The sequence below is a fragment of the Balaenoptera acutorostrata genome, chromosome 8, assembly GCF_949987535.1.
Source record: "Balaenoptera acutorostrata chromosome 8, mBalAcu1.1, whole genome shotgun sequence".
Classification (NCBI taxonomy): domain Eukaryota; kingdom Metazoa; phylum Chordata; class Mammalia; order Artiodactyla; family Balaenopteridae; genus Balaenoptera; species Balaenoptera acutorostrata.
The window spans coordinates 24,285,190-24,308,443 of NC_080071.1; the positions used below are offsets into that span (position 1 = coordinate 24,285,190).

Genomic DNA, 23,254 nt, shown 5'->3' on the forward strand with positions numbered 1-23,254 from the left:
ACACAGAAACGAAGACCCAACACAGCCAAAAATAAATAAATTAATTAATTAAAAAAAAAATATATATATAGCTATATATTTTATGTGCATTTAAACAAATTTAAAGGTTCCTTTACTGAGTGATTTGGTCAATTAAAAAATGTTACTGCACACTGAAGAGGACAGTGTGGTTCTCATTTCAGGTATTTATAATTATTAAAGGTGTTGCTACATTAACTTTGCCAAGTGAGATGATTGATGGGATTAGGTCAAAAGTCTTTTCTAGCATTTAAGTCTCACGGATAATATAGAAGGTTTCACACCAGTTTTTCTTGCTTTACATAACGGAGATATGATACGGTATCAGCATTGCTAAGGAATGTCACATATTCTTTGTGATGTTCTATATCAGATAATATTAAAGATTTTATAAAAGTTTTAAAAGAATTTTATAATTTCTCAATAGCTGAAATAATAATTTTGTAATCACTTATTATGAGAGGTTATGCAACTCAATCTATTCTTATAAATTAGCATTTCTTCAGAGAGATAAATTAAAACTCCACATAAACACTACTCCCTTAAGAGATCACAGAATCCTAGTTCTTTTGCACTGTTGAATTCAGGCAAAGCTGTAAATTAACAGCCTAGATTGACATCATCTCTCGGAAATAACATTCCCAAATCAAGTCAGAGTTTATAACATTCAAGATCTCTTATTTATAGCCTAAATCCTTTATGATCTTATTTAACATCTTTTCTCTTCATTTCTCTTTGTACAGTGAACAGCTTTGCACTATCAACATTTCCAAGTTCTTTTGTTAATATTTCCTAACTTTTCTATTTTCCTTGTAATTATTTTCATCCTAGGCCTCTGATTCTTTTTCAGGGTTTCCAAGCCTATCTTAATTTATATACCTCATAGATTAATTTAGAAATGTTGCTTAATGATTAATCTACATTAGTTCATGAACAAAATTATACACTATATTTAATCAAATATTTGATTGTACATCACACTAACTGTCTAGCCAGCAGAACAAAGTTGACCAAAGTATAGCTTACAACTCACTAGGTAACGACCAGCGTCTTCTCAGCTCACCCACTGTGAGCCGGATTTGTGCAGTCTGGGGCGTGTTAAGTATGTTGCTGCACAGTTGATTTTAGGGAACTCAATTTCATTTGCTTGTAATCATTTTTCGAACTGTGAAGGTCATTTTTAATTCTAATCCTGTCTTTCATGGTGCTCACTCATCCTGATGATGTGACGTACTTGGCAAATTTAATGACTACTCTCTCCAGCTCGTAATCAATCACATACAGAGATGTTAAATGCGCGCAGGACTGCTCTCTTCATAACATCACCTGTTAAGGGCTTAGGGGCAATGGTTCTACGTTGTGTTATTTTTAAATTCTCATGATTGCCTTATTCTCCACCCTGAGCCTCAGAGAAAGAAAACTACAAGTATCGCTGAATTAAATGAGACCAAACAGATACAGGAATGCGATCATCCCTGGGTGGCATCTTCCCTCAGGGCACTTTATAATCATGGCACCCTACCTTGATATTATTTCATGGACAAACCAGATAATTTGAGGGTGGGACATTTTTGCCTCTGCCAAATTTACTGTTCTTCTGATTTGCAAGACAAGCAACATGTTGCCCAGTATTTAGGAAAACTTTATTTTGTCCACATGAAAAGAATTAGTTTCAGTGACAACTCCTTAAATGCTCTATTATTTTTGCGTAGATTAAAAATGATACCCCGCTTGCCACAACTAGAGAAAGCCCTCACACAGAAATGAAGACCCAACACAGCCATAAATAAATAAATAAATAAATTAATTAATTAATTAATTTAAAAAAAAAGATGGCAAAGACGGTCACGGTCAGTGAGTCGACCCCCCCACTAATTTAAAAAAAAAAATGATAAAGTGAGGCTTTCAAGTTGTCAGCTCTGTACCAAACAGTTCTACCTTCTATATGTTTTGCTTCAGGAACTGGAGCAAAGAAGATTAAAGTTTTATTTCCTGTGTAGACCAATTTGCTTTCAAGATTATAGATTGAATCTCTAACACAGTTGCAAATGAGTTCTGGGTCTCTGTTTCCTTAACTGTAAAATGGAAATTTGGACTAGGTCAGGTGCAGCAGGTGGTTTTTACCTGGAGTACCGATCGACTGGAAGTGGCTACCGTTAAGCCCTCTACTGCAAATTGTGAACTGGATTCTGTTTCACGGGAAAGAATGCTCTATGGAGTAGTGATGTCTCCCATGAGGAGATAAAAAGAGGAAAAAGATACTATGTATGTTATTTATTATCCCTGAACTAAATGATTTGTAAAGCCCTCTTTTGCTCTAAGATTGAATGAGAACTTATCCAAAAGGAAAAAAAAAGAAGAAAGAAAAAGTAACTCATATTATTCACATGAATACTCCCGAGAGAATATTACCTAGTTGGAGTTCTCTTCCACCAGCTGGTTGGAGAAAAGAACCTGTGTTCAATATGATCAAGAAAAGGTTTGTGACCCACTGGTGGCCAGTGGTTTGCAGATAAAGGGGCGAATGATATTAGTTGACCAGAGAACCTTTTATTCAAGATGAACATGTGAGTCCACCCTTCTGTGTTCTGGGCATTCGACTCTAACTTCTTATACTCAATCATTTGCGTACACTGCATCTTTCTGACTTCCCAATTAAAAAATACTTCTTGTTATTTTTTTTTTTTGGTGTTTTTAACATTTCTCAGGCTAAACATCTAAATCAGGGCACAAGTGACCTTTCATGATCTTGCCATTCATTATTCAATTTATACTTCAATGTCACATTCCCTAACAAACCATACAATTAATCTCTTTAACCTTTTGTTTGGCCCATGAGTGGTAAAATTTATTCTAACTTGTCTTCCTTGAAGGTTAATAATTCATATAATTATCTGTGCAATGAAGGATGCACTCAGTCATAGCTGATCAACGTTAAGTGTTGGACTTTATCTTATCAAGATATATGAACTATTGTAAACACTCGGGTGTGGTCAGGCTCCCTTTCATGTGTTAAACATGGATTGCACTCTTTTCCCTAATAAACTTTTCATGACATGACCACTTTAACTTTTATCAGGAATGAATAGTTTGTAGCATTTTGTGAATTCATGTTCACTGACAAGTAGATTAATGCAGAATTTAGGAAGCGAAGTGAGAATAGTTTTGTTGTGAGTTCAAAAAAAAACACATTCTATTCCAAAATATTATAAACCAGACATGAAAAAATTAAATGCTCCTGGATCTGACTGGGAAAGGAACTAGAACTGGAAGTGTCCACCAGGATGTGAGGGTTGTTGCAGAGGAGGGGACTGAGGTGACAGTGGCGCAGGGCACACATGGGAGAATCCATTACGATATTTTGGAATAAATTGCAATTTCATTTTCTTTTACTCCCTACTTACAAGTGGGTGAGGAACAAGGTCCAGTAATCTGAACAGAGATAATAAGCATGAGGCCCAGAAAGAAGTTTGCAGCAGGAGCCTCCGAGTGAGAGCTAAAACCCTGCAGGTGGAAAGGGTTTAGACAGATTGCTAAAAGATAATATATGACAATAAAACAGAACAGAGTCATTTTACTCTTTATTGCTTTCAAAAAATCTGTACTCTCTGGAAGCACTGACAATGCTCCCAAATTCTCATTTTGTTCTTAGATTTGTTGTATTTCTGGAAGATTGATTTTTTTTCTATGTAGATACCATACTTTTATTATTTATATGGCCAGGTATTTCTTTCTATTGTATATTTTCAAATATTTAATGAAAGATGCAAAGTGGCTGTGAAATATTATTTTCACTATCTTCAAGAAAAATAACAATTATAGAGTTTTGACATCTAGAGAGATATTTTTCCATGTCCTTCCATTTAAGAAACAAATAAACTATGAGCCTTCAGAAAATGTCTGTCTACTCTGAATCACTTTTTTTTCCTATTCTCTATGTGTTTTATGCTTAAACCATGTCTTTAGTCTGGTCTTCTCCTAGAATTTAAAGATTTAGTCCCAAAATTGATTAACTTATTATCCCTTAATAATCTATTTTAGTACTGTGTTTAAAAATATATATATAAAACAAACATGCAGTGCTGCTTGTACTTCTCATAGGTAGCAGTAAAATACTAACAGTTAAAATATACACCTTAAAATAAAATCTCAATCCATAAAGTAATTTAAATTATCTAAGAAGCTTGATTTTTTAATTCGTCTTTCACTGACATGAAAATATGGGAGTGGCAAATACATTCATAAGGGAGAATTTGCCTCCTTAGCTAGAGAACGTTGTGTTTTATACTAGGCATTCTCTTTCAAATTTGATTCAGGAAGAAGGCACATATTTTCCCAAATTATGACTATTGGCCTCCTTATCTCTTTAAGAATTTAATAAATTTATGTTGTTCATGATTGATGAACAAAAAAGATAGTAAGGAGAAGATACGAACATTCCAGAAAACCTACCCTTTGGTTCAAAAATGGATTATTCACTGGCCCTAAAATTTTTAAAAATTTAATACTTTCCATTGACATAATAGGCATCGATTTATAAACTACTGACATTCTCAGTCCTATGCTCCCACTCAGTCCTATGGATTCATGACCTTTTAGGTACTGAGGATTCCTAGATCTATTATTGTTCGTAAGCCCAGACCTCTCTCAAGCACCCACCTGCATAACAGACTGCCTATTCCACACATACTTTGTAAACAATATATCCAAAGCTGAACTCTTTGTTTTCTCTTCTAATTTCTTCCTCTTTCTGTATTTCCTATCTTTACAAAAGATGCCTTCAGCTGCCCAGTGTCTAAAGCCAGAAGTAGGGGAGTTATTCTGGAAGCATTCCTCTTCTTCACCTTTGCCTCACCTCAAATCTTTTCGACCTTTTGATTTTACTTTCTCCAAATCCTTCATATCCATCCTCTCTTTTTTCAAGCTAAGGTATTACTTGAGATATTTTTGCCTTAGGAAAAAGGAAAATAACAATCAACTTGACTTGTAAAGCAGGAAAGGACCCCCTCTCCCTAATTTTTGATATTAAGAGCTGGGTTTTAGGATTAGTATATCAGAATTCAGTTCTGATGAACAGCTAAAAATATTGTTTTTATCTATCTGTACTCAAAAATAGTACATAGGGGAAAACAACCTCAAATATTTATTAATTATTTAATAAATTAGTCCTAAAGTACCATCAACTTATTATCAATGTTTTTTACAAGCTACCATAGAGATTCCCAATTAATTCTCTTCCTACCAGAAAACAGAAAAGTATCTAATTTCACATGAAAGAGTTGCAAAGAGGAAATGTCTATCAGAAGCTTCATTTTCTTGGGAGAAATCAAAAGTGTGTAAACATGCCAATCTCTCCTCATCCTGTGTGGTTGAAATGAAACTCAACAGCTTTTCCACATACCTAAATTATTACTATGTTTCTTGGGCTGAGCACAGAAAGAAAGCTAAAGCAGCATTAATTACTGTCACAGTCTACATGATAGGCTAGAGTTCACCTTTATAGAGGCAGATTAATTTTGCTTTTCAATTTAGTCTGCTCTATAGCTATGACAAGATAAATCATTTCAGAGAAGGTTTGTTAAATCTGATTAGGATTCCTGTTTTAGCAGCTATCAAACTTATTATGGCCCAGTGGTCAGCAGTAAACAGACACCCAGAGAGTAACAACTAGAAATCTTTGGGAAAGAAATACACAATGCATTTTTATTTTTCAAATCTCCAGGAAAATGTAAAACCTCCACTCTTTTGAAAGAATTTCCTTGCTGTGATTTCCAGATGCCTAGTAGGTAATAGATGTGAGCGCTAAAATTCTGCTTTCATGTGAATTCCACAACAATCATTTCTCTAATGGAAAATATTCTAAATGGAAAAAGACATTCTGGTTGTTTAAAGTGTCAATTTTCAGCTTTGACCCTTTTCCCTTGAAAGCTTGCACAATCTGTGCTACTGAGCTTGATAATTTGCTTTCCTCATTATTAAAATAGACCCTTGACAAAGTCAGTGAGAAAAATTCCTTAAAAATCTGGGGTTCCACTTATAGCATATACACAACTAGGATTCCGAATAATTATTTAAAATTTACTCCAATTTACCAAGACTTTTTGGACTTCTCTATTAGCATATTAGGTGGGCATTAGTGCATGCCTTCTTGGTAAATTCCACGCATAGTATTTTCTTTATTTTGGTTGTGGTAGAAAGATTAGTACTCTGTTCAGGAAAGATTTTTTAAGCGATGGCTGACTACACAGTAGAAGATCCCTTTGTGTATAAATAAATCTCTCTCACTACCTTTAAATTCTATTGTTAAAGATTTATTTCTCTGACACATGAATTTTTTTTCAGATCCTTTTTGGCTGCTACTCAGTAGTTAAGTTTGAGTGTGTAGGATGGGATATGTGGCCTGGAAGAAAAGGCATGAAGTAAGTGAAAGAAAACTGTAACAATGTACAAATCTTCAGTGAGGAAATTGATTTAGGATTTCACAAGTAAAAGCCAAGCCTTAAAAAAACCCTAAAACCAAATTGAGTTAAAAACTGTTGTGTTAATTAAAATCCTCATTGAGTTAACTGAGAATAAATTAAAAGTTGATTAATTTTTAAGTATTCATTTAATCACAAGGGGACATTTACTGTTACCATTTTTTAAATTATTTTTTAACTCAGTGTTTTAAATCCTAAATTCTATTCAATTCATCAGAAAGAGACAGACGTGTAATAGATGATATGAACTGTTAATAGAAGCAGTACAAATGGCTTATAAATATGAAAATTGTTCCACCTCACTATTATCACATCAATATAAATTTGAGCAGATGACCATTATCTGCCTATCATCGTAACCAAGATAAATACACAGTGCTGTTGAGGATTTCAGGCTTATACACCCGAGAATAAATTGATTTAAAAAAAAATAAACCTTCCCAAGAAGGCAATAAGATAACCTTTAAGGTTCACATATTTTGATTGAGTAATTCACCTAGAAATCTATCTTATTAAAATAATCAGGGGCTTCCCTGGTGGCGCAGTGGTTGAGAGTCTGCCTGCCAATGCAGGGGACACGGGTTCGAGCCCTGGTCTGGGAAGATCCCACATGCCGCGGAGCAACTAGGCCCGTGAGCCACAATTACTGAGCCTGCGCATCTGGAGCCTGTGCTCCGCAACAAGAGAGGCCGCGATAGTGAGAGGCCCGCGCACCGTGATGAAGAGTGGCCCCCGCTTGCCACAACTGGAGAAAGCCCTCGCACAGAAACGAAGACCCAACACAGCCATAAATAAATAAATAAATAAATAAATAATTTTAAAAAAATAAAATAAAAATAAAATAATCAGAATCTTAAGTAAGATATGTAAACAAAGATATCCATTAAAAATATTACTTTTAATAAGAAAAAAGCTGAAAACAGCCCGATACTATTAAAATTGGTAGTTTTCAAGAGCACATACTGACTTGGAATAATGTTCAAAAAAGATAATACAGAAAAGGTTAATACAACATGCATATATAATGACCTCAATTTTTAAAATACATATATAGATTAGAAATAAGACTAGAAATGAATATATCAAACTATAAATAGTAATTATTTGTAGGTGATGAGATTACAAATTATGTTTTCTTCATGTCTTTATTTGCCTAAGAACACATTAATTTTACAATTAGGAAAATAAAAGTTTTTGAAAATTAATTGAAAAATGGCTTGTATATTATCAGAAAGGAAGTTGACTGAAGTTGCTAAATTTTGAGAGTGAAAACATGTTTGGAATAAGAGAAAAAGCCTTGAATTATTACCTAGTTTTTAATTTGCATCAAATAGACATTAATGGATAATAATACAAGGTGTGTGATATTATCTTCATTAACAATATTTCAATGCCCTTAACTATATAATTAAGTTGAATGAAAATTCTAAATACATTATAGTTTATACAAATTATTTCCCAAACATATAATAGTTAATATTTTACATTTCACATATCTTTGAATAAAAACAGAAAGGTTTAAAGTACTAGATTTTACCCCCCAGAAAACATTTTGCTCTCCTCCCAGTCTAACAGGCTCAGCCAGCTTGATGATATGAATATATTACAGTGGTCTGAAAATACAGACTCTGCTGCCTTACAAGATTTCTTAATTTACAAAATCTGACTTACTCCTTTAGCTGTTTGTAAACCTAATAAATATTCCATACTTTTATTTCTTAGGTTCATTCTGTTATGTTAGGTCCCAAATCTAGTTAGTATTTGGGGTTGTACTTGGCTGTGGTGTTTACAAAAGGAGCCATATTTTAAAGACAGAATGTGACTTCCGTTCATTGACCATATCTACACAGAGGAAACAAAAACAAATAGCTCAGCTTGTGGGACGCTGCTTCGGCACTGAGCAGACAGAGATTCTGCGTGAGAGGTTGACGGTATGATTAGCTGATGAGAAACAAGCAGCTGGCAGAATTAGGTACTCTCAAATGAAATCTGTTTCAATAGTGTTGAAGTTTATACTATAGGCTATAACCAGGGTGCTTCTAGTATGGACGGTAGCTGGGCATAAGGTGGCCACAGTTCTGTGCTGAGGAGAAGTCAGTTCACTCTGATTTTCTAAATTAGTGCAATTTCCCATCCCTCCCAGTGCACAAGGCGGATTCTTTGGAGTTATCGGAATTCTGCTTTTTATTCAGCATAGGAGGAAGGCATATTTCGAGGTGGCAACTTTTGCCCAGAGAATTCCTATTCATACCCTGACTTTAGTCAGATGGGCCTGCCTACACGTCACTGAAAATTTCATGCATTCTTCTGACTGCCTTTGTTCATACTGTTAACTCTACTAGAAATTACTTATCATCGTACCCTCCCCACATGTGTAACTGTAGCTAATTTCAAGTAACACCCATTAATCAACTTCTGAAGTTATAGCATTTTATTTACCTCACACAACTGGCAATTCACTTGTTATTTTCTATGATAGTGTCTGCCTTGTACATGAGTGTAAGGTTTTATACTGCTGTTTAAATGTTTTCCAGCCAGACTAAACTACTATTAGTTTCCTGAAGAAGAGTTGTCCTTACTCTAATTTGTGGACCTTTACAAGTGCGATTCCCTTTGCTCATATCATTGCCCTGCTCTGATTCAATTTAATCACGGCTCCACTACACACGTGCGTGCACACGCACACTTATGCACAGAGTCGTCAAATCTCAGTTGAGACAACATTTTTTTCCAAGAAGACAATTCTACCTTCCCATCTGGGAGGTGGCTGGGTGCTCTTCTTACATGAACCCAAGCATCCTCTACTTTTCCTATTGTGGTTCCTTGTAATTGCAATTGCATACTTCATCTTCTTAAATAAAGACCCAGAAGACTGTGAGTTCTTTTCTCATTCATGAATAAATGAATGGACTTCTCAAATATTATTTAACTTTTCTTGCACGTAGGTCTTCTATGCTTAATAATGAGGTTATAATAACCAGGGAATGTACCCTTTTTTTTTTTTTTGAGTCTTCTATCACTCAGCATCTCACAAATAATGTATTTTCAAAATTTACAGAATTTTTTTTGAGGACTGAATTGGATTTTTCCTGTGTATTGTTGCCCTCATAGGAAGTCACAGAACTCTTCTCTAGAAGGGCCCTTAGAGATCACTTAGTCCAACCTTTTCATTGATATTTCTTTTGGATTTTACTGTGAGGGTATTTTAGGTAATTTGACCCGGAGGCAAGATGAGTTAGTTAAGGGAGAAAGTGCTAAGAGTGCATAAATGAAGTTAAGGCAAACTTTTTACTGCTTTTTCCTCCTTTTGAAGGGAGATTTGGCAGAAAGGAAAGGAAAGGGAGGGGAGAATTGTGGAGCGGAGTAACAACAATAGAAAGAGATGCAGACTCTAATGGTGACTCTGGAAGAATCAAGGGTTCAAATGAGTGGAGGGTCAGAGGGAGGTGACACAGCACCATAAGACAATGGGGGCTGGCTTGGGCCAGGGGCAAACCGGCCAGAAAGTTATAGTCTGGAAGAGTCTGAATCTATATCTAATTCAGTCTAGTTCAGGCTCAAAGCAGATCATCCCTAGGAGCACTGAGATTCTAAACTCTCCTTAGGAGAATGGGGAGCTTGGGGATGATTACACTCCCTGTGTGTCTCTTTCTCTCACCAGCGTTTTTATAGAAGAAAGACAGGTTAAACTGAACAACAGAATGAACTTGGAAAGGAAAACAGGAACATACCACCCAAAAGTTGGAAATAAGGTCAAGAGTGCGACATATGCTTCCAATATCATACTGGAGCACTGTTCTTAACTTTTGGAAAAGTACCTTGTAGCAATATAACTTGAGAGGTTAGAAAGCCCAGGCAAGGAAGCCTCAACTTATTGCCTAGGAAGACATTTATGTTTTTATTTTATGTATCACAGCTCCTTTAGGAACAGCTAAATGAGTTCTTCTTCCCACTTAGATCTGGCTACCCACAACATTTTCAAGAAGCATTGCTTCTGTGGAGTTTTGTTCTCCCAAAGCCTAGATGCTGGGAGATCAACTCAAGTCACTACATGCTATGGCTATTTGGTCATCAAGCCAGAAGATAAAAGTAGGTAGAGAATTGTTTATATATGTGTATTTCTGGAGACAACAGAGTCCTAATTGTATTAACTTACATGTGACCCACAATTTATTAAAATATCTTTCAATTTCCTAGTCCCAGTTTTTTGATAATATCATGCAAATGAAGCGAAGATTACTGATTTAGCAATTTTTATCTTCATTCATCTTGTCTCTGACAAGGTATTCATATAATATTTGGGTTAACATTCTGAAAATTATTAATACCTTTTCTCTTTTGTCTTTCTGAGTACTAGGCCCTCACCCTGCTTGCCTCAAGGTAAAGAGTGAGAAATGTGGTAAAAATTAGGATTTGTTATAGAAGGTATTAAATGGCATGCAAAAAAAAGACTGTTCTGCGAGACTATGGGTTTGAAAGCCAGGTTCAGTAAAAACATAATATTGGCCAAAACGGGAAGGTGTGTTAGATAACTGAGGCAAAGGAGGACTCCAGGTCCTACTCCCTTTAGGGACCATGAAGAGAAACCACACTATTTTTCATCAGTCAAGGGTACAGAACAAGAAAGTAAACTTGATGGCCCTGAGGTTTAGCTTTTCCAGCCGTCTTCAGTCCCACTTGGCATGGGTGCAAATCAGAGAGCCAAGGGGCCCACCATGGGGCTCACTGTGGTGGCACTGGGGTGAACCATCAGGCAGAGAGGCAAATAAAGTTTGTAGCAATGATGCAGTGGTTGCCGACCAGAGTCAAAAGAGACAAGATCTTGGGTTACATAGGCCTTATTCATTATCTAAGAGTTCTAGCAGGGCAAGCTCCAACCAAGTGAACAAGAGATCTAGCCCCATGACATGAGTAGCTAGATAGCATCACACCTCTAGACTTTGACTTTTTTTTTTTTTTTTTAATTTATTTATTTATGGCTGTGTTGGGTCTTCGTTTCTGTGCGAGGGCTTTCTCTAGTTGTGGCAAGCGGGGGCCACTCTTCATCGCGGTGCGCGGGCCTCTCACTGTCGCGGCCTCTCTTGTTGCGGAGCACAGGCTCCAGACGTGCAGGCTCAGTAATTGTGGCTCACGGGCCTAGTTGCTCCGCGGCATGTGGGATCTTCCCAGACCAGGGCTCGAACCCGTGTGCCCTGCATTAGCAGGTAGATTCTCAACCACTGCGCCACCAGGGAAGCCCTAGACTTTGACTTTTGCTCTCTGATACAAGGTTCTATGAGATACACTCTGCTCTCTAATACTCTGATGCCATTCTAGGGTAGAACTGAGAAAGGGATAATGAGCTAAGAGATATGAGATATTCAGAGATCTTTTCCTAGAGAGAGTAAACATTATTTAAAGGGACTAATTAAAACAGCAGAGTTGAAAAAGAATGGAATGCATTAGGCATCAAGTTAATGTTCTAAGGCTATGATGTACTTGAGGTTAGGGGAAAAGACAGCCCTTGTAATGGGATTAAAAAAAAAAAAGAGTTGTATTTTCTTTGCACATTTAAGTATAGTAATTTTACCTCACAGCAATGTACCAGATATATACTGAGGAAGAGTAGCACCCATTTCCTCTCCCAAGACACTTAAAATTGAGTAGAAATCTAGATAATGTTATTGCTTCACTGGTGTCTGACTCCTATCCCATGTTGTGAGGTTCACTTAATGGTGGGATCAGCAAGGAATGCTTCAGAATGGAGGCAGAAGTTGAGTTGAGTCTTCATTTATGCCTAGGGCTAAGGGAAATGGAGAAAGCCACAGTAGGAAGAGTGGCTGTTTGGAACAAAGCTGTGGAGTCAGGAACATATATAGTGTGGCTAATAGAAAGGATAGAATTTCACTTCCATTTTTGGCATTATGGCATATTTGATAATTTGAAAAACTCTATGGATACAAAATATCTAGAAATGTTGGATAAAATGTAGCAAACATTCATTTTAGACTCAGAACTGAGCTTCCAAGAGATGAAGGGAAATAACAAGAATCAAGAGTGAAAAGTATGCTAAAATCCAGAATGGAAGCTGATATAGACATCACAGCTGCTTTGGAAGGGTTTCCCAGTCTTAGTAACTAAGTATTCATTGTTATGCAAGCTTAGAGCAGAGAGCACCACCCAAAGCCAGGATCCATGAAAGACTAGACCCTTGGTGAAAGGTGGACTTGAAAAAACAACAAGTAAACTCATCTATCTTGACCTGAGCTTGAGTGGGAAAAAAGTCTCCTCTTGAAAATCTGTTATCACTAGCCTACATTCACATGGGTTTAAAGCTCAAATCTGCACTCTGTAGGTGGTCTCAGAGACCCTAAATTAAAAATTACCACCAGTAATTGGTATTTATTGATTCATATTGTACCAGGACATCTGGCAGAAGGAAATGGAACATCTCAGCATTCCCAGAGATAAAGCTCTGCCAAACATGAACCCAAAGTCCACAATTACAAAACACATGAGGAAGAATCAGCAAAGTGCTCAATTAAAATCAGACTTACAAGTACAACAAATAATTTAGTTATTAAATATATAATGTAAATACATATATTTAAAATGCTTAGAGAACAATAGGTTGAAACATGGGAAAGAAAAATGTCTTTTTCAAAGATAGTCATAATATAAAAACTTATAAGATATATACATATTAGGGATGTAATGTAAAACATGGTTAACATAACTGACACTGCTCTATGTAATATATGAAAGTTGTTAAGAGAGGAAATTCTAAGAGTTTTTATCACAAGGAAAAAAATTTTTTTCGTTTTTCTTTTATTTTGTATCTGTATGATATGATGAATGTTCACTAAACTCATGGAAATCATTTCATGATGTATGTAAGTAAAACTATTATGCTGTACATCTTAAACTTATACAGTGCTGTCTTTCAATTATAGCTCAACAAAAATGGAAGAAATAAGAACTTAAAGAAGTAAAGAATATTAATAAATTAAAAGTTAAAACTCAATGGAAGGCTTAAATAACAGGTTACTCCAGACAACAGCTGAAGGGATAACTAATAAATAAATAATATGTATTAAAAGAAGTATCCATATATGTATATGTATAGCTGATTCATTTTGTTATACAGCAGAAACTAACACACCTAATTAAAAAAAGATAAAAATAAAAAAATAAAAATAATAAAAGAAGTACCCAGAATTTATCACAGAGACACAAGATGAAAAATATGACAGTGTTTAAGGGAATTGGAGGACTGAATGAGAGTCTAACTGGGCTTCTGGTAAAAGGATTCTATATAATGAGAAAAGGTAAGAGAGGAAAAACCACAGATGTTTTGTAGAATTTAAAAACAAGGATCTTCAGATTGAGGGAAGCTAATAAATCTCAATCAAGTAAATAAAAAAGAATCCATAGCTAGGCATATAATGTCACAGTGAAACTACAGAACACTAAATACAATAAGTATTTCAAAACAGCCTGAATTTCCTCCTAAGGACTATAATTAGAGTGACTGAAAACATCTCAGTAGCATCGTTAAAAATCAGGAGACATTAGACCAATTTTATATGCTAAGAGAAAATGCTGTCATGCAGAATTTTATTCAAGGGAAGAATATGTTTTAGTCAAAACAGCACTAAGAATTTGCCATCAAGAGACTTTCAGTGAATGAAAAAATTCTAAAGCACTAAAACTTCTCAGTTACTAAGAATAAAATTATTCTAGAAAAAAAGATAAGACGTTCAAAAGGTATTGAGGCAAAAAATGGTTAAAATTTAGGTGTTCCAAACAATCACTGATGGTATGAAACAATAACTATTAACTTGAATGGTAAAAAAATGAGATGGAAAAATATACTAGATAAAAATAACACGGAAGAGGGGAGAGAATGATTGTAGATAAGTACACACATGAAATATTTGAAGGTTCATCACTAAAAGAACAGAAATAGAGTGTTTAAATTCTACAGTAGAGGGGAAATGAAATAGAAACTGAATAATCTCTATGCCAAAAGAAAGTTTTAAAAATAAGCATAGAAAAAGCAGAGTATCTAGAGCACAGAGGAAAAAAGATTCTTCCACACTTCTAGTGCGAATCTAAATCAGCACAACCTTTCTGAAGAACAATTGGCAATATCTTAAAGATTAAGTAATGCACACTCCATGACAACACAATTCTATCCCAAGGTATATATAGACTAGAGCAATACTTCTTAAGCTATCTATGGTTTAAAACAACTTTTTAAATGCATAATCCACTGCAGAACAATAATTTTGCAAAATCCAAAATCACATGCACAGATGTTGTAGCAATGTCAAATTTCTATAACAGTTTTCACTTGCTTACTCTCAGTGGTTGTACCTACCTCATCATATATAACTAGTAATTCATTGATACTGGTCCATACTATATTTTGAGTAGCACTGCTCTATACAAAGTCTTAAACACTCCATAGGGAGAAACATACCAGAGTAATCACAGTAGCACTGCTTGTAATAGCAAAACAAAACAAAACAAAACAATATAGCTAAATGCTCCCCAAACAAAGAATGGCTAAACAAATTGTAGAATATTCATACATCTAATAATATTTAGTGACGTGAATGAATGAACTAGAAGTAAATGTATCAGAGTGGATAAATATTAAAAAAACATAATGTTGAGTAGAAAAAAGAAATTTGTAGAAGAATGCATCTCATATGATAGTGTTTTGTAGTATAAAATGATGTTATGCTTTCTTGAGAAATATACATATTTGTAGGGAAGTATAAAGACATGCGTAGGAGTGATAAGCAGCAAATTCAGGATAGTTACTACTTCTGGATGGTGGGAAAGAAAGAAAAAGCTATTGGAGAGGGTTCATGAACTCTGTATTGTTACACTTTAGTTGAGCAGCAGTTTCAAGTGTGTTCATTATACTACTCATTATATCTTTTTGTATGTTTGAAGCATTTCATAGTTAAAAAAAGGAAGAAGATACATTGATAAAAATATTTCTTAAATTGAGAGTAAAAATCATACCCATAGGGTTTAAATGCCAGCAATCATTCAGATCTGCCATTCTTTAAAATGCTTGAAGAGTTTTGTTTTTCACAGTTTACAGAACTCCAAATTGTGTTCAGTTAATATCTCAAGCTAGCATAACACCTGTGGCTTCTGGTCACTAATACTCCATGGTTGAGTCCTACTCCTACACAGAGCAAGCGTTTGTAGGCACCAGTGTACAGGCAGCCTGGAGCCCATCAGAGGAGATTTTTCCAGGAAGATTCTAATAAGCAAAGAAAAGTGCTATGCCTTCCACATTGGGATTCAAGCTTAACTACTATACTCTTTTCATTTTCTTATTCAGCACTTTAAACATTGTCTACAAACATTTAATTGTAAATAAACAGGCAATTGCTTTACTCTGCTGACTGTTTACATAAAAGACATTAAAAATATATCACTCAAGGGACTCAGTTAACAACTGAACACTAGCTAGGATTCGCCTCAGTGGTCAGGGTGACTTGTGCATTCTTTGTTAGATTCTCCTGAGGCTTAAAAAATGTATTAAGGTTCTCAAATGTCAGATGACAAGGCAAAGTCATAATCTTACCTTTAAGAATCATATTACCACTCTGCACACACAGAAAGTCTTATCTATCAATTGTTCCTCTTAATTACAATTATTACTTATTATTTATGCAGCAGTCTCAATACAGAGTAATTGAGCCATTTTATTTATTGCTAAGGTAGTAAAACAATGAGGTTATTAAACTCTCCCATTGCTTTACTGTAATTTTGTTCTTTTTAAAAGATTGTGATCAGCAAAAAGTCCTAGCTCTGGGAGACTGTTTATGAATGCAATTATAATTATGAATGCACATGCAAAAATGTACAAATGAGCCATACTTTAAATACACCGGCAAAAACAGTACAACTTTTTTCCTGGATTGCTTATAAGTTAGTTTTCAAGTAATTAACAAAATGAGTTCCTATTTCACACTAAATTATAAGTTACCAAATTAGAGGTAGGAAAATTGCTGAGATGAGTTTCTAATACTATGGTTTTCTAAACTGCCTTCAAATCCAAAGTATTCCTAGAGTGGAAGTCAGGCATATTTCAAAAAAAAAAAAGAAAAAAGCCAAAGATTCTGCTTGTGTGCTGGCTATGGCATGCATGGCCGTCACTTTGAATTTTTCCACGTTAGATTGATCTACATTTCTAAAGTTCGGTTTCTGACGCACGGAACAAAAGAGTGAAATTCAACTCCACCTAACTCATATAGATTACATGAACCCTGTGTTCTTCACATGCTAACCTATGTGGAGGCTGAAAACGGAGTGGCTGACATTGTCTTCCTCATCAGGATTCTTGAAGGCTTTGCAGGAGACAAGACTTGGCAATGTTAAATCTTTTGAGTGAAAAAATAAACACACAATGATGGGTCATATCTGGTGGAGAAGAGAAGGAACACGACTTTAAGGAAACTTGTATTATTGTCCTCCTGGGTCACTAACTAGTTGTATAATTTTGGTCAAATACCACTTTTAGCCTCCCTGGGTCTTAGTTTCCTCATCTGTAAAATAAGCAGATCAGATTACATGCTATTTCAATTCCCTCCCAGTCTTCCTACACCATCAATTGTCCTGGCCTCTTTGTCCTTACATAGGGTTTGCCGTAGGCCTGGGTTTCGCCTTCATCACCAGGTTGGTGTGGGTGGAAGAATGAAAAAAACAGCAGCAAAGAAATGCAAATTCTGCCAAAGTCATTAAAGATGACTCTTGTCCTTAGGGTTTCTCTTTAACACAGGGAAAACATAAAATGATAGAAAGCACTTGTACAATTTATATTACAAAGAAAATGTATTTCTACTTAGAAAAGTATTCTATTTTTTTTTTTTTTTCCAAAACGCCACTTACTTTTTGGCTTAAAAGTATGTACTCATTCTAGGATTTTCATTCTAAAGAGGAAAATTCGGTAATCCTATCTATGCCTGCAGTGTGGCTTTCAGTTTCTGTATGGTTGTGTTCTTCTTATTTTTGTAAACATGTTTCTCAGGCTCCACATATATCGTCAGAGTCCTGAAAAGGTGAAGTTTAAGGTCGGGGAACACTGGGATTGAGAACCAGGGAGTCCGTTACCAGTGGCATTGGAGAAACCGGGTGAGAGAGAAGCAAAGCAGAGACCCATGTTTCGGCTTTAAGAAGTTAGACAAACCAAAGCCACAAGCCTCCAACAGAGGTTTCACTGGGGCAGATGATAGAGGAATGAAGGGCAAGACAGAAAAACACAAAAACAAAGTCATAAATATAAAGCTGAGCTGAGTGAGGATTTTCAGAGCATTAACTCTGGTCTCAAATCATATGTACAGACTGTGTTTGGAGAACACTTGCCCCACAACCAATAGGAGTGTAACCTTTCTAATGGATTAAGTGGGTTATTCATGTACAAAACAATAAAAACTGTTTGAAATTCAATGTGGTTTAGTTCTAAATAAAATAACTGTAAAAATAACTAGGCAATTCAATTTATAAATAAGGTGAAAAATCTTTTGCGTTCATTGAAATGATGCACCATTTAAAATATTTTTTCTAATTTCTTTTTTCTCTTTAATGGTCTTATATAAATCACAGAAATAAGCATTTATAATTTGAGCTTTCTTAATTCTGATAATCACCAGCCTAAAATTTAGGGAAAATTTTAATACTTCTGTTTATTTTTATACTAAAAAATGAAATAAGAAATTAATGTTAATATTTCCAGGTAAACCTAGCTTTAGTAAAGAAATATCTATTATTAATTTATCCTATCAAGCAGGATAATGAAGGAAAAAAGATTGATTACATTTTTCTAAGTAAATGCTGCATAATAACAGCCAAATAATTATAAGGTCATCTAATCATAGATTACTGCAGCCGCAAGAGCTTTATCTACCTCTTTCCCCCATCATTTAGTCTCAGGCTACTTTATTTTGTACATGAGAAATGCCCTGTTAGTGGCTCTTGGAGGTAGCATGGCCAGGAAGGATAAAACCAGAGCATATTCCTGACCCCTGATGTGGTTCAGGACAGGCTACCCCCAAATATGGTATTTTGGCATACTATTTCAAGTTGAAGGAATGTGGAAAGTGGCATGTGCAGGGAGGACTTTCTGACTTTCATCTGAAGCAGGTCATAAGAGCCTCATGTGAGAGGTGCCTTCCCTACACCCAGAGAAAAGGAGCACCCTTGCCTCTGAAGACACAGTGATGCACAGGGGAGTCTGAATGACAGGCCTTAGTAAGTTCCCTCCAGTTTACTACACTTAACCCTTGGCCCTATCACATCTTTTGACTGTTCATCAAATCTAGCATAAAAACACACTGATTTAACCATTTCTTCTGGTCTTCATTTCCTTATGAAGCTTCCTGTGTCATGTAAAACGTCTATTTTATACATTTGTATGTATGCTTTTCTCCTGTTAACCTGTCTTTGTCAGTCTAATTTTCAGATTCAGCCAGGGGCTAAGAGGGTCAAGGAAACCTTTTTCCTCCCCTACATTCCTAGTACTGACTGTTACAAAATAGATCCTATAACATCATTAAATGAGATAATTATTATAAAATCTGCACCTTAAAGATCATTTTAGAGGACACACACATGTACACACACAAGCTTACACAGAATTTTAGCTTAAATGTATACAAAGAAATCATTAGTTAAAAAAATGCAAATGCTAATTTGGAAATAAAACTATATCCAATTTTATTTTTCAAACTCCAATCTTTTATAAACTGCCACATTTGGTTTAAACATTCTTTTGTATTTTGTATTTTATTACTTGCGATCTGTAAAAATCTATGAATATATGGTCTTAGGTGTAAATGGGTTCATGGATCAATAGAATTTTCTCTCAAATGAACTGATTTAGCTTAATAAATGTCTCATTCTCTTCTACGTGCACTAGAGGAGGTGTGGAAAACTGTTTGCTGTCCAATCAGCAAACTGATTTTAAGTTACATTATTATATAGACTAATTAAGTGGGAATGCAAAAGAGTAGAGTAGCTAGCTTAGGAAACATTAGGTCAGGCAGTGCTGCTATAGATCTTTAGCATATTCAGATCTTCTAGGCACTGTTAGGGCTTGGAGATGAAAAGGAAAATGTTCCCGTCCTTTAGGATACTATAACCTTGGCCAGCTTTTGTTGAATATTCAGCTTATCTCTCTATCCATTCACTCATTTATTCATTCATTCAATTACGCTTCATCAGTTATTGTGTGTCAAGAACTATGCTAGGCTATTCACTCACTAAGCATGGAAAGTACAAATTTACTAATTTAAAAAATTATCCACTTAATTATCCAATTAAATTATATTTAAATTTAATTATTGATTAAAAAATTAATATCCTTTTATTAAGGATAATAAAAAATTATTATCCTTAATAAATATGATATACTCTATTAAGCTATATCTAAAATAACAAAGCCTAAAAAGATACTGCTAAGAGAATGAGGGCAAAATAAGAAAATACCAAATTTCATTAACTAGGTATATCCTATGGGTAGTCAGGACAAAAGACCAAGGGTGATATTGAAAAGCTCTTTGAGGAAAATTAATTAAATCTTTTATAATTCTCCCTAAAATGGAACAACAAGCAGAATTAACCGTTTGGCCCAGGATACTCAATTCTTTCTGCAAAACCAATCCCTTTCCCTAATCTCCCTCTAGAAAACCTTCCAAAAATCAATGTCAGATGACAGCCAATCTATTAATGTTTTCCTCTGTGACAACACAAACTGAAAACAAACTAGAAGGCATTTATGTCCTTCCCCCAAAGGGATTCTTTTAATAGATAAGCCAATGTATATCCTTATCATTGATGAAATAATTCTTTTAGCTCAAGTATTTGCTGACAACTAAAGACTTTGTTGACAATTGCAAATTAATCTCCAGATCCTGGAAGATGCTTCACAGAAATTAAACTCATGTCCCAGAGATCTGGTCCCAAACCATATAGTTTGGCAGTCTCATTTGTTATTATTTGTTATTCAACTTTTATCTTTATACCTTACTTTTAAAAGGACATGAGGAATTTGCATAAATATGTAAATTAAATATAATACTCCTCAACCTTTAAGCTTTTGGAATTTCACCACGACTTGTTCTGTGGAAGCAGATAAATTATAATGGATCACTGGGTTCAAAATACTGGGAGATCTGTGGTCAGTCCTCAGATCCACTGCTTTGTAGTCAGCTGATCCTACATGGAGTTATTACATACTCCTTCGATCGATCGATTGATCCATAGATAGACAGGGATGTCTAGGTAGAGATATATAGACATAGATATTGGACTCCAAGTTGGACACTGTCCATGAAGATGTTGGATTCCAAGATCTCTACAGTCCCTTTTAGAGATTTAAATGTCAACTTGGTCCAGAAATTTTAAGATCTTCATAAAATCACTTATGTGCTAATGGTTTCAAAGGTGTATTTCCTGTTTCTTTAGACTCGTACTTGTTGATTATTATAGGATGATACAACTTCCTTGGCTTGCCTTTTTTGACCCCAGAAAATGGTATTTTAGATAGTGAGCTCCTTATTTTCCCTTTAGAATATTTTTTTCCAACATTTCATCCCTGTTATTGACAATGTCATTTACCAAGTACCCTAGATTCACAACTTATATCTACTTTTGAGATCCTTTACCTATCATAATTATTTTAAATCATTTAAAAATTCTGTACGTTACCCCTTTATGAGGTCTTATGGATCCTCCTCGTTATTTGTGTCTTAAGCACTAAGTAAGAGTCAACTCATGTATAGACAAATGGAAAAACCTCTCAGTTTTTCCTGCCTCCCTTTGTTCCAGGTGCCAAGAAATCACGGAATAATCTTACTGTCACAGACCCTCTGTCTCATAATTCCTTTGCTCAGTAATATACAGAACACCTCTAATACCTAGCATTAGCATGATGTATTATTCAAAATGGATATTATGCTGGAACAAAAGGCATGAACTGGGAATGCTCCAGTCAGCTGGGGACATATGGTCACTTTAAATGGAAGTGACCCAAAACATCTTTTTCTGACTTCCAAATGTCTTCACCAGTTAACTTATCCCATACTATCTTCCATTTCACACACATTATGTGTGTGTGTATGTGTGCGTGTGTGTGTGTGTGTGTGTGTGTGTGTGTGTGTGTGCATTGTTCTGGTTAAACAATTTTTTTTAGTTACCCCCATTAGAACATTGCTAACTTTTAATTTTATAGCTTCTATAGAGGCAATTCTATAATTTTATTTTGTGATTTCTGGTTTTTCCTCTGCTTCAAATTCTGGGTAAAATCATTGCTAAAGTCAGAGGATACACATAAGGGTGATCCATGGCATGGGGGACATTAAACGTGTGTCCCTGCTGGCAATAATCTTCTAGCTAACAAAGAGCCAGAGCATATAGACACCCCTCTCAACTGAGGACGCTCCTCTGCTCTGCCACGCTTAGGAACTTGTGAATTTATCTCACTTTGTGTTCTAAAGTAGGAAAGAAGGCTGGAACCTTTTTCCAGGTGCTGTACCCCTATACATGTTTCTCTGGGATTCTGAAAATAATTTGTGCTTAATACATTTGTCTTGACAACTGATTATACACTATTAACCATGCGGCTGGATAAAATCACACAATATGATATATATGTATATAATACATGATATATATGTATAAAATATGTGAAATATATCACAGATTTCAAATAAATTCCATAAGTACACATTCAATACCTACTGTGTGCTGGGGGCATATGTGTAGAAAAAGCAAAAAGATTAAATATTATTTGCTTGTTAAATTTCACCAGAGGCTGAAATTTTACATAAAATCTTGTTTTACAGAAGAGGTTCAATACACAAAGTATGCTGTTTTCACAAAATAGAAGTAGCTTATTTAGTTATATGCGTTAAAGAATTAGTTTGCATTATTCTCTGATCATCATTCGTTATATGCATAGCACAAATATTTCTTTTATGAGAAATGCTACCAAAACACCACAAGATAAAATTGCTACTAAAGGGTATTTTCCTCTTGCCACTTCTCTTGTGAGTCTTTTTAAAGAATATTCAGTCTAATTTCTTTCTTGATATATAGTTTGCTATTCTATTTCTGCAAAATGAGAACATTCTGTTCTTTTCATTCTCCCACTACTTTTGGAAACTGCAGAAAGGCTTAAATTAAACTCCTAAAGAAATTAACTGCCATTCTTATGCACAGTTATCAAATATACAACACTCCTGTGTCGGCTGTTCATAGGAGTTGTGCTATGCTGTGAGAGTGATCAGCTCTGCATTCATATAAAACATCACGTGAAGGAGTATCAAAAGTGGGTCAGTACCATCTCATCATGTGCTGATATTCAGGCTACACTTGTGGGAGACAGTGAGGGAAAAGGGAAAGGGTATTGACCACCCGCTCACAATGGGAAAGACAGAATGGTTTCTTTGGCTTTAACATAACGACATTGCTCCTTATTTCACTGCAAATCGATAACAAGTGTTATCAAACTGGTCTTTCAAGGCTGGCAGAGGTAAGGTGAAGTTAAATTAGTTTTAACACAGATGGTTATAGTTAAATACCTATGTGCCAAAGGAAGGTTTAGTGCCTCCCTTGGTTTCAATTTCATACTTTATTGGAGATGGGGTGAAAGATGGGATTGATCTTTCTTTTCAGTTTTCTTCTAGGCCTAAAATTTTATTTTTTTAATGCCTAGACTTCTGGAATGCAACAGTAAATTCTCCAATTTG

General features: G+C 35.2%; 1 protein-coding gene across 1 annotated transcript in view; it reads right to left on the reverse strand.

Annotated features, from left to right (window-relative positions):
- Positions 1 to 23,254, reverse strand: part of KCNH7 (potassium voltage-gated channel subfamily H member 7) — a 447,227-nt gene that overhangs the window by 213,670 nt on the left and 210,303 nt on the right. The gene's annotated exons all lie outside the window — the stretch shown is intronic.